The 13,726-nt window shown below is 33.6% G+C and overlaps 1 protein-coding gene across 1 annotated transcript in view; it reads left to right on the forward strand.

Moving 5' to 3' along the window:
• Nucleotides 1-13,726, forward strand: part of Fbxl17 (F-box and leucine-rich repeat protein 17) — a gene marked incomplete at its 5' end in the record, with an annotated part of 444,029 nt that overhangs the window by 176,056 nt on the left and 254,247 nt on the right.

A 13,726-nucleotide genomic window follows, 5' to 3' on the forward strand; every position in this document is an offset into this window, starting at 1 on the left:
CCATCTCCATATAGTACTTGGAATGACAGTACTGATGTTTGCTCTGCTGCTTTGTCTTCTTTCTTACAAGAACAAACCTTCTGAATCTGCGTAGTTATATGTCTAAGTTTGTATAATACATTCCTGATTTATGTCTGGCTTAATATTTTCTTTAAGTGATAGATTATATGCTTACTTCATTTCCAGTTGATACTTGCTTTTTGTGGACATCATTGCAATGCAAATGTGATGTCAAATTTTAATTTTAGTATGGGAGTTGTTTTGATTATTAGAGGTATTTTTGATTTCTTTTATTGTGATACCAAAATAGCTAATGTGGGGTTTCTTATAAGAAATAGATTTTGTAATCTCCTAGTTTTAGAGACTGAAAGTCTAAGATTTGGTAGTCCATCTGTTCATACTCTGGTGCGGGCCCTGTCACTGTGTCACAGCGTGACAAAGAGGAAAGGGAATTGATTGCATGCAGAAGGTGTTACATAATGAGCAGGAAGCCAGAGGGATTCAGGAGCCAGGACTGCTCTTCTTATAACCACTCACTCACTGTGGATCCAACTGGGTCCTGTGAGCTACATTAATCCCTTCTGAGGGCAGAGCCCTCAAAGACTTAAACATGCTTGAGTAGGCCCCACCTGTTAGAGGTCCCAGGATCTCTACACTGTCATACTGGGAACCAAGCTTTCAGCCCATGAAGCTTTACAGGGGTCACACTGAGTCTCTGTCCAAATTTGCTTTTTTTTTTTTTTTTTTGTTTTTCTCCGGTACCGGGAACCGAACTCACGACCTTGCGCTTGCCAAGCAGGCGCTCTTGCCGCTGAGCTAAATCCCCAGCCCAAATTGTTTTTTTTTTTTTTTTTTTGGTTTTTCTCCAGTACCGGGAACCGAACTCACGACCTTGTGCTTGCCAGGCAGGCGCTTTTGCCGCTGAGCTAAATCCCCAGCCCTGAGTCTCTGTCCAAATCATGACAGAGGACAATCTTTTCATCTGCTCTGAGGAAAGCTCATTTAAAAAAATTACTAATAAATGTTTGCAGAACACAATGCTAACATTCATTGTAGTGAGTTGGGACCTGTATACAACACATTTCAATTATATTTCCCCCCTTCTCTCCACCTCCCTTTTTGGCCTGTCATGTATTGCTTGTAAATGTTAGGAGAGAACATCTGGAAAAAGAGTTCATAGGACCAGATTGTATGTGATTGAGTGTTGCATTCAGACAACCATTTGAAACTTTACTTCTCTGTAACCAAAGAAAGAAGTGTTTCAGACAATTAGGTAAAAATTTAAAAATTCATAAATAAAACAACTCTGATCTTTCTTAACATGTCATAAGTCTTTCTAACATATGATTTTATACACAATTGCACTGTAATGCTAAAGATGTTTTGACCACTGTGTAGTTTTGTGTATCTTCAGTACATTTTAAAAAATGTTCTAATGTCCTGTATTATTGACATCTTAGTCTATCTTCCTGTATTTGATTGTCAGTTGAACCTTTTTATCTCCTTTCCTTGCCTTTGGTATCACAATAATATATTTAAATGATTGAGAGCTTAGTTTTAAAATTATGAATAAATGGTAAGAAGAATATAAAGGTTTAGGAGTTGACTCTTTGATGATCCCTGACAAAATGAAACATTTAAAACTCATTATAACTGTCTCTTAATTCGATATTATCTAATATTGGACAAAAATACTTGTCATGCTTTGGATTATTATGTGGGAAATTCATGTTCTGAATCATAATGGCTCCAAATGACTTTTTTCTGATCCTTGAGAACATTGTAATAGAGATATTTGATTCAATATAACTAGAATTTCTTTATTAAAAAACATTTGTTATGCCAGATACTGTATTTAACACTGATGACCTATAACTAATTCAGGATTTCAACACCTGTGTGTGGTTTCAGAAACTTCTGCATGTATTACAGAATGACAGCACCAACCACTAACACTTCTATTGCACTGACTATGCTAGTCACTGTTCCAGATGTATTACTTATATTAAATTTCCAGCAACCCTATGACTAGATATTATTAATATACATTTTTTCAAATAGTGGAACCCAGGTACAAGATATTAAGGAACTTGGGCAATGTCACATAGGTAGGATACTGTTTACTAATTACAAATGAACTCTTAAGAATTAGTCACAAATTCCCTTTTTGTGTCTCATAAGCATTATGAATAGTTGCTTGTCCAGTCCAAAAAGATGTGAGAGAAGATAACTAAATATAACTTGGCTCATTCATTCATTTGCTCACTTTTCAGATTTAATAAGTGCCTATCCTCTCTAGACATTTGCCATAGGCAGTGAGTAGAATATTTGGTTTTCTGCCTGCAGAGAAGTTATAGTCTAGCATCACTTGCCTCTAGTATAGATAAGGGATTTCTGGGTAATTATATAATATTTTGCCACTCTTTAGTTTCATCATTCTACTCAGCCATTTTAGCTTTTCTGAGCACATTCTGAAATTGTTTTTGCTATTTCTATAATTAATGGTCTTCAGTTTTCATGTGTGGACAGTTTTTAATTATTACTGTGTATTGAATTACTTTTATATAACCTGAATTTTCACACATGGTACATTTAACTTCCCCAATCTGCCTTTTATATGCCTAATTTCATTACTCTAACTAAGGAAAGGTGGTCCTTGGCTCTCACATTTTCCAACCTATTTTTCAGTGGCGTATACTGATAGACTGTTTAACTAAAATTCTAATTGTAATCATACTTCTTTTTACATAGAAAATGAATAAGCTTTTATTATTATAATACAAACATAATTCTGGATCCAAGTTGTATTATCATAGCCTGTGATATGATATGCTAATAACTGCAGCTGACGGGGAAGAATCTGACCTCTTTAGTGGTTTTGCGATGCTAGTGGGTAGCAGTTTGTGACAAGAACTGTCCTACTCATTGGATTCCTTTCAGTATGCCATGATTCTTTATCCAGAGTGTCTTCAGCAGAAGAGACTTACACACAGTCTTGGGTATTGAAAAGAAACCCCCTTTCTCCTATATTTCCTCTATGGAAATAATGTTCCTCAGTGTAATGCTTACAGATTTAGGAACTAGCTGGTTGAGTTCCAATAGTAAGGTGAAGAGAAGAATTCTTGCTCTCAGGCAAAGGAAATGGTGCTCTTGCATAACCTCAACCATGACAGTTCTGAGGTGACTGGAAGGTGACTTCCCTAAGTCCCTTACCAATATTACCTTGTCATGGGAGGCATGGACTCAAGGCAGGTGTGCTTGCAAGAGTCACAATTAGAGATGTTATAAATATATATATGTATATATATGTGTGTGTGTGTGTGTGTGTGTGTGTGTATGTATATATATACATACATACACACACACACACACACAAAGGACTGTCCAGTCCTTAGGGGAACTGCCTAAAAGGGTTTTCTTATAGGATTTTGGCCAGTAATTTGGATAATTAACTAAACATACCATAATTAATGAAAAGCTGTTTTCTTATTGGTAACTCCTTTTGTCCAAGTAGAATACCAATCCAATTTTACATCCTCAAAAATAGTGACTGAGAACTTCCTTCTTCTCTGTTTCACAAGTAAGTAGTGGTTTGTCTAATTACTGTACTATAGTTACAACTATAGAGAAAAGGTCATTGTAGTCATTGCCAATTAAAATAGGAAAAAGCTACGATTATAACCACTAAGAGCTATTATGTCAATGTAATGCTCTTCATCAGCATGTTTTTTAGGATATGTAAATCTAACTTTGATATTATAGTACACTAACCATATTAAAGGCCTTTTGTGCTGCAAGAAATATTGCAAGCAACTTAGATTAATTGTGTATGCTTTCATTGTGACTTACCACAGATTTTAGAATCTGGGTTTTGTAAAATGTCCCTACCATGGGAAGAGACAGAGACTCCAAATCACTGGTTGCCCCTTTTATTTTTACATTTTTGACAAGTAAAATAACCTATTGAGATTTTGGGTTTCAAACTATTCTTTCTTACAGGGATATACTATTAAAATTTTTCATTATAATTATGTTTGTTTTTATGTAATAAGGATAATGTGTGTTTGTGGTGTCCTAATAACAAATAATCTTGAAACCTAAGTTAATTTATCATGTATTTTTAACTTTTATATTTTCTTGTACTATTTAAGTACTTTTAACTCATAAAATATTGTGAATTTATTATAATTTAGGAAAATATAATGGAAGCAAAATACTTTTGTTAAATTCAGAAAAGTCTGCCTGAACTCTTCTCTCTCTATGGGTTCTTCATATGCTCTAGTCTAGTCTAGTTTAGTCTAGTCTAGTCTGGTCAAGTCAAACTGCTATAACAGAATACCATAAACTATGTATCTTATGAACAACAGAGATTTATTCTTGACAGTTATAGAGACTGAGAGTTTCAAGATCAGGATGCCTTCCTGTTCGGAGTCTGTGAGGGCTCCTTTGTGTTCCAGAGATGGTGCTTTCTTGCTGCACCCTCACATAGCAGAGGGACAGCTCTCTTCATCTCTTCATCTCTTCATCTTCTGTACGAGGGCACTAACCCCAGGATGCTGCCTTCATGATCTAATCTCCTTCAGAAGCCTTTGCCTTTTAGTACCATCGCATTGGGAATTAAGATTTCAACATGTGAATTCTGAGGGAACAGAAATATTCAGAACACATTGTATACTGTGGAGGATATATTACTTATCATCAACTGTTTACCAATTTGTTATGTTATCTCTCCAAGTCCTTGTTTTGTCTTAATTTTTGTTTTTTCATTGGTGCCGGGGATTGAACTCAGAGCTTCCTGTGTGCTAGGTAGGTACTTTAGCATTGATGTACGTGCCCAACCCTCTTTAGTAGCTTTTAGATCAAATTTCATAGAGTTTTGAATCAAGAAAAGGGGGGAAAAGTTGGGTTTGGCATAAACTTAATGGGGATCTTCAACCTGATAGCAAGCTGTCAATTTTTCTATTCAGAATAATTTTCCATGATACTAAGTCAAAGGTATTCTGATCTTTATTTTCTGCTGCACTTATTAGTGGAAAAAATTGCTGTACTCATTGAAATGCCATCATTTATTTGCTAGTGACCTGCCTGTTTTCCTGCTTCTGTTTTTTTCTTTGTTTTAGTAAGGGTCAAGGAATATTTTCAGACTTTCGAAGCTCCTGTAGCAACATTTGCCCCCACCCCGATAACTTCTATATCTTACAGAAAATATAAAAATGCAAAAGATTTATTTCTTTTCTTGTTTTAACTTCCAGATGATGCTATTGTCTTGAATTCCCTAATCAGCATATTTCATAGTTCCTGACTAAACCTGATTTGTGCTAAGTCAGACTGGAACTAACACACAATCATTTTCCTTTATCCTGACTCCTTAGGAGGAATCAATTCTGGAGTGAATTGATTGTAGGATCTTTCATCTTTGGTCTGTATGTTACTGGAATAATGCTTGGCTCTGCTTTTCCTGCCTGAGGCCCTCCACTTAGCAGTATTTGTATAATGCCACACTACTTCCTTCCCACATCCTCGTGCATGTGAGTGTGGGTGTGCATGTGCACACACACGAGCATGCATACATACTAGAAATGGTTGTTACTGCTTTATATAGTTTCACAAATCAAAAGTTCGTATCTTTAAAATAGTATTAGATAGGACTTCTAATTTGCTTAAGCCTCTCTTTTTTGAGACATAGTTTTCTTAGTAAAGGTTTTACATATTTCACATCAAGTTTAGTTTTATATATTCAATAATTTTATTGCTATTGGGAATGAGTATATACTTTTTGTACATTTTATATATAATTTTGAATGCTAATTTTATAGTTTGACTTCCTCAACTTACATAGTTTCTTGTACTTTTATAATGATCTCTTGGATTTTAAAGGTACCTACTTACATCCTTTGAAAATAATGATAAATTTGTACTCTAGGATTTTGGGGTTTTTTTTCTTTTATATATTTAATTATATTTTCCTAGAGCATCGAGGCAATATTTATACTTAAAGCTTGATTATTTAAATCTACTCCTTGCTTTTCCTCTAAACTTTCTTCCTTTTGTTGTTTTAATCTTTTATGTAAAGTAGATATATTAAGTGAAATAAATTGACAGTTATTAATACAAAGTTACCTTTGGGTAATTAGAGTTAAAAGTTACTATACAGAAATATTTTTGCATTTATTCTATTATCATCGAACTTTTAAACTGTTACACTGATCGAGATTTTTGTTTTTTGTTCCTGTCAAGTATAAATTTTGGCTTTTAGTTTTTTCATTTTTATCATTTCTTTTTCTGAAGAAGCCATATTAAAATGTCTCTTTTGAAATGGTACCACTGTGTTAATTTATTTTGCACACAATATACCAATAATTCATTTATGGCTGTCAAGTTTCTTAAAAAGAAAAATCAACGTTGAGCTCCATGCTTATTAAATGTTTATATTCTGTTGCTAAAATTGTTCAGAGAGCATAGCAAATATAATTTTTTAAATTAAAAAAACTTTTACTTTTATGTTTTCTTGCATTTTCTCTTTTTAGCGTATGTTTGTGACTTAATATATATTAAAAAGCTTAGTAGTAATTTAAAATTTTACAAATCTGTTGACAGGATGCATTAACAGCTGTATGTAGCCGAAGTGAATTATTTAAAATGAAAGCCTTTTAAAAAGAAACCTCATTTTTGTTTATTTATTTGAAAATGATTTCCCCTAATTTACCACACTGGTATATTATCCTTAGCTCATTCTCTCTTTTCTGGTTTGTTCAGTGCCATACACAGGAGTGCATGAACTGAGAAATCGAATACTAGATGATGCATGTTCTCAGATAGTGGGTATTTGCATATCTAATAGATCTCACTCTTATTTGGATTCATTATGGAAATAGATTTATTGAAATTATTTCTTAATTTAAATAATATAGATCATTTGAGGAATCATTAGAGATAAATTTATATAATTTCATTTTTAAAGATTGTGGGTTTAGTCCTTTGTAAAATTCTGTTGGTGTCCAACATGTAATTCTTTTAATTTTTCTTTATCTATTCTCCATGCAGAAGAGCTAACATATTTGCACTGAAAGCAAATTATTATTCTTAGAATCTCAGATTATAGGAGGTGTTCAGTTGCTGCTATTATTGTTTTTTTATTTGATATGTAAAGTTAAAAGTACGTTTTAAAAGAAAACCTGCCTTAGAGTCATAAAATAATTCTTAAAGCTTTTTAATGAAAGCAGATGAAAACTTGTGGATTCCAAGTACGTTTATGCCAGCGCATTCATAATTTCCTTATATAGAGAATAAAAATATTTAGGAACTTATGCTGGAGAGAATGCTAAAATCTCAGCAGCCTTAGTCTGTTCTAGAAGTTTTGGAATCCCAAAATTATAAAAAGCCAACTATTAAGTTTTTTTTACAGTACAGGTATACAATATATATACTGAGTGCATTCATTGTGGGAAGTTGGTATATATACATACCACCTCTTAGTCCTTTTTGCTTCCATTTTCCCTCTAACCCTGGACTTTTTTCTATTTTTTCAATAATGTTTTCTCAGTATATCTAGAATATACAAATAGGATTCTGACACTTACATCGACATTACTTTATATTTCTACTGAAATTATGCATTCATGTTAAAGACATAGAGTCTTTTTAGGTTTAATGTACTTACAGTTTATATTTTACAGAGGATTTTGTCTTCTCAATTTTATGAACTTAAATATATATATTGAACATCTGACACCTTCTGACATTACCATAGGTGCTGAACAGAAAAAAAAATGGTAATGATCTTTTGACTTAAGTTCTCATTAGCATCGGTAAGGGAAAGACAGCATTATGAATGAATGTAGCATGACCTGATAGCTTTTGTAATAGCATTTATGAGAAGCAAAGCTAACCAAAGTAGTAAATAATAGTCTCCTATTTGGAGTATACCAAGTGTTTTCTCCAAGATTAAATAGTTTATGATGGATATGGTTGTACCCAACTAATTGAAATTGTGGATAGGTTGTTTCTATGAAAATAAAATTAAATTATAATTCATACTCCCTCTTTTTTGTGTAAAAATAGTCTTTTTATTTATAATTCTCTTAGCTTTCCAGAAAGTATCTAAGAATTATGTAATTGAAATATACTATGAATTAATATTAAAAAATAATATGCAAAGAATGATAAGTACAGCTGAAAATTACCTGAAAGTATAGTGTTTATCTCATGGTGGATTGCCTAAGGCACTTTTTTTTCTTTTCTTTTTTTTTTTTTTTTTTTTGTTTTTTTTTTGGTTTTTCTCCGGTACCGGGAACCGAACTCACAACCTTGCGCTTGCCAGGCATGCGCTTTGCCGCTGAGCTAAATCCCCAGCCCCTTCTTTTCTTTTTTTGTAAATCATACCTTGTTCCGCATGATAGCCATGAAGTTTGATGGTATATTGTATGTTCATTTACAAATAAACAATTTATGCACTAGGAGGAAAGCACACTTGTAGGCTCATTAAAGATCAAGATTCTGAGTGAACATTTTAAAGATCTATTAATTAGGATTTCCTTCATTGCTTGAACTCAGATGAGGCCTGGCTACTGGCAGATTAGTTCTAGGGATAGGACAGAAATTTGTATTGACCTGTAACTCAAAACTACAAGCATACTTATTTTTCAATCTTTTCTTTCTTCCTTCCTTCCTTCTGAGAAACTTCATCTGAAGACACCTTTAAGATAAGTATTAACTATTTCCTGCTATCCATGAGGGATTGATTACAGCTCTCCCTTGAATACCACAATCCATAGATACTGAAATCCCTATAAAATATTGCATATTTTCGTAAAACCTTTATGCATTCTACCATATATTATATAAATACTTGTTATACTATATTGTTTAGGGAATAATGACAAGGAAAATATCTGTATACCTTTAGTACAGACAAATTTTTTAAAAATATTTTCAATCTGTAATTAGTATTATCCACAGATGTAGAAGTCAGGGATACAGAGGACTGACTGAATATGTATTTGAGTGTATGTGTGTTTGTTCCCCTACTGAGTTATAAAAGGATTTACTCAATTTATGTAAATGTGAATATGAATGTCATATTAATTTTACAGGCAGCTAATTAGGGAAAAGTGACAGATTTAAGTTGTTCTTCCGTAAATCATAAAGGAGACCCAACTTCTTGTTAGACTCTGATTCATGGTTGAGATTTGTAGAAATTCCTTATCTCTTCTCTTGATTTCTTCCTTTCAGGGAAGTCTGTTGAGATCAGCTGCTGCCTGATCTCTGTGTCATGGGTCATTCAAGGGTAATGACTGATTAGTTCTCCCTCATATTTCCTTTCACCCTTTCTAGTACTGTTTTTCTTTTGTCCTGTTGTATTTTGTTTTTCTACTAGATTCCTCATTTTATCCTTGAGATAATCTGTGATCCTTTCTATACCCTTTTCTTCTTTTTCCATCTTTACCCACTTGTTTCTGTATTATCCCTTTCTCTTCTCTCTCTCTCTCTCTCTCTCATCCTCCCATTTTGAAGATAAGACTGTCTTGCAGCATCTAAATCGAATGTTCATTTTTCTGGTGTTCAGTGGAAACTGGAGTAGGGTGGAGTGTATTACTTTTTATTTTTATTCCTCTGCCACTTACCCGATGTCCCAGTTAGCAGGTCTGAGGAAAGGATTTTGGGACATGAGGGAGTTCTTGCACAAACCCAAGGAAACACTAAAAAACACAGAAAGGAAACTGTAGAGTTGACTGGGTGTTAGACAGCTAGGCAGAACATATAGATAAACTGTGGCAGAAGCATTTTGAGTATTTTAAAAACAATTTTGGGGCTGGGGATTTAGCTCAGCGGCAAAAGCGCCTGCCTGGCATGCGCAAGGTCGTGAGTTCGGTTCCTGGTAGCGGAGAAAAACAAAACAAAACAAAAAAAAAAAAATTTTGCACAATACTTAATCATCTGTAGCTAGTCCTGACCACAGTGTAGTGAGTCTTCTTGTAAATTAAACACTTTATCAGAGGGTAACCCTGATTTTTAAATAAAGTCCCTTGTTCAAGAAGGTAAGCTGGCCCAACCTTGATATTTTTTCCAATGCAATTTTCCAACATTCAGTCATAAATATTAACAGTCCTTGGACCCAGTTCTGTTCATGTAACTGTGAGGTCACTAACTTGAAAACTAGCAGTATAAAGGTTGGCCTCCAAAATAGTGCTTTACCTTAAATTCTTATTTATAATTACTTATACCTCAGAGGTCTTTTTCATACACATTAGAATATTTTGCTTCTATCAGTCCTTCAAGATACGTAGGACAAATGACTCCACTGTGTTGAGTGGAGAAACTGAGATTCAGAGAAGGAACTTGCCCAGTCTGGTGCAGCCACTTGGTGCTGCAATGTAGTTTGAATTCAGTTCAGTTCCTGCGTCACTATTCTTCCTCTTTGTTGAATACTGGTTTCCAAGTAGCAGAATACAAACTAGAAACTACTTATTTAGCTCCCTATGTCAAGACTCAGTTTATGTGCTCCCCTTTGACGATTGCCGGATGAAATACTGGATGACTGATTCAATTTGAATTTCAGATAAAATCAAATACCTTCTAGTGTATCTCATGAGAGTCTTTTTTATTTAATAATATGGCAACTCTGTATCATTTCCAGGGGTTCTCTCAATTTTATTCCTCTCAGAAGAGAAAACTTTAATGCCCCTGAATTCTAGGACTGTTGGTTTTCCCTATAGTACTTTGTGTTTAACATTGTTTGTTTTAGAAGTTGTCTCTTCATTCCTGGAAAACTGAAACCTGTTGGAGGAGAGGTATTTAGTCTTAAATACCTTAAGGCTCCACCAGGTAAGAGAATCATAAATCTTTCCACAGGTGAATCCATTGCTCTATTGAGCCGTATTAGAACCTGAGGCAAAATATAAGAATATGTAACCCTGTATGAATTTATCAAAATATCCTTCCAAATTTTGTACCAAATTTAAAAGTTAACAAAAGCTCCACAATAAAAAATATAGATGTACTTAATTGATATTGCCCAATACATTGAACACCAATGTCAATGTGTATAAACATTCCTGAACAGGGATTCGAAAGCCTAGTTTGTTGGGAGTCACCATCAATTGATTGGTAAGTGTGTACTCTCGTTACATATAATGTAGTCAAACAAACAAATAAGCAAAAACAACCTACCTTTGTGTAAAGTTTTGATATTGTGTCCATCATGGATTCTTACACTGTTTTTTAAAATATTGATATTGTTTAGTGAGCCTTTTTGGTACCTTTGAAAATTTGTGCTTCTGCATACATCTTTTAGGGGAGTGCATGGAATTATTTTATTTTAGTATCTCTGTTTTTATATCTCAGTCACTTGTCTATTCAGGTGTGCAGGTGACTTTTGAATACAAATGTTGAGACGTCATCAAGTCCTTTTCTTCACAAATGTAAAAAACTGGGGCTGGGGATTTAGCTCAGCGGCAAAGCGCCTGCCTGGCAAGCGCAAGGTCATGAGTTCGGTTCCCGGTACCGGAGAAAAACCAAAAAAAAAAAAAAAAAAAAAAAAAAAAAAACTAATCACAACAGCAGAGTTATGAGGAGAATTGCTTGCTCACTGTGATTTCTGCTGGCCATTTAGGCTTCTCTGTGGAAAAGTGCATCATTTAATTCGAATATTCTTTTTAATCTTTGATATTAAAATTCTTGAGAATAAAGAATGTTATTGTACCTTATTGTGTTCATTATTGGAGGCATTAATATATACTGCTTAACCCTAGATCTCTTACTTAAGAATTTTGCCAAGTTTTTCACAATGGAAAAAGCATTAAGTGGAAACATAGCTATCCTTATTTAAATTGCTTTTTCATTTTGCATAATAGAAAGATCAGTTTTGATTTTTGTAACATTTGAGTCTAGGTCATAGTTATTCTCCAAAAGTTCCACTGTTGTAATTATCTGTCTTAGCAAAGTTTCTTCAAGGTGTCTAAAGATGACTATACTCTTCCTCGGATTGCCCTCTTGACTTCTGATTTGGGAATTAAGATTTTGATAGAAACCTTATCTCACCTTGCTATATAATTTGCTTCATTAGAGCTGATAAAGTAAGATCCACAGCAGTACAGAATACTGGGGATGTGACAGACAACTTGGTACAAATCTTTTAGAAGACAAGCTAAGAGTTTGATTGACAGATTGTCTTGTAAGTTCGTGAAGCAAAGAGAATTTTCTTTATTAACCAATGAGACAGATGGGCTCAAGTTGTATGGGCTTAGTTTAATTCTGCTTGTGTTTAGATAGCTTCTTTTCCATTTCCTTTTATAGAAAGGCAAGCAGATATGCTAGAATCTTACCTATAGGAGCAACAAAACAACTATTATGTAAAATACTATATTCAAAACTCTTAAAGCGACAATTTTATGTTACATTAAGAAAAAAATTCTGGGAAAGACTGATAGCTAACATTGCAACCTGAAGAAATAAGGGATACATAAAAACTAAGTTGTCAGGTTCATCATTGATGCTAAAATTGTGTGGAAAAAGATAGTGTCACAGCGTCAAACATTATCTCATAGATTATTAGTTCTGTAAGGAAAAAAAGTACTTTTTCAGTAGAAAAATCTAGGAGATACCCCTTTGATCAGGTGATTGAACATCACCCCTCAGTAAGGGTTACAATGGACACTGTGGCTTGAGATGCAGTCTGTGGTAAGTACAGGCTTGCCTACAGCGTTCCTGCCCAAAATGCCTAATTTAATCTCAGGATAGCATTCAGAAGCATCAAGATTATAGATATCCTACATGACAAGTGATGTGGACTCTTCAAAATTGTCAGTGTGATGAAAAGCAAGCAAAAGTTAAAGGAATATGACAATTTAATGTGAAGTGTAATTCTTCATTGGTTTTTATACTGCAAAAAAGCTGTTAAGAATGTTATTGGGATGAGTGGAGATAAGTCACATATGAAAACTGACTATAACAAGTTAATTTATTTGGTACAGTAATGATATATAATGTGATTTAATAGGAGAACGTCCTAGTTCTTAGGAGACATACACTGAATATTTAGGTATAAAATATGATATTTGAAATTTCATGTAACTGTGATCTATTATAAAATTTTTTAAAATACAAGTTTAAAAGAAATCTTGTACTCTTTAGAAGAGCTTCTACAATTGGAAGTGAACTTCATATATTTTCTCCATCTTCTTCTGAATTTAATCAGAAACAACAAAAGTATTTGATAGAAAAGTGAATTTATATTAAATAATTTCTTAGTATTGGTTATTTAGGTAAAAATAAAATATATTTCAGTTAATCTTTTATCTCTTTGAGTCACTATTGCACCTAAAAGCTTTATCAGTTTATTTGAAATAGAAAGCTCTGTCAAGTGTGGTGGCACACACCTGTAATCCCAGCACTTGGGAGACTCAGACCAGAGGATTGCCATGAGTTCGAGGCCAGCCTGGGCTACATAGTGAGTTCAAGGCCAGCCTAAACTGCATAGTGAGACCCTGTTTCAAAATAAAATAAAGTAGAATAAAATAAAATAAAATGTAAAGTAAAGAGTGAAGTAAAGTGAAGTAAAATAAAGTAAAAAAATAAAATGCTCTTTTATATTTATTTGAATTTAACTTTCTAATGAACTTAATACTCTCTTAAAAAAATTACATTGTAGAAAACCATATAATGAACAAAACAAGAAAGTGCTTTGTAGGAAAATAAAACCAGTGGGTATCAATTTCATTCCCCCCCC

This window comes from Chinchilla lanigera, unplaced genomic scaffold (assembly GCF_000276665.1).
Source record: "Chinchilla lanigera isolate Chin_1 unplaced genomic scaffold, ChiLan1.0 scaffold00017, whole genome shotgun sequence".
In the NCBI taxonomy this organism is placed as follows: Eukaryota; Metazoa; Chordata; class Mammalia; order Rodentia; family Chinchillidae; genus Chinchilla; species Chinchilla lanigera.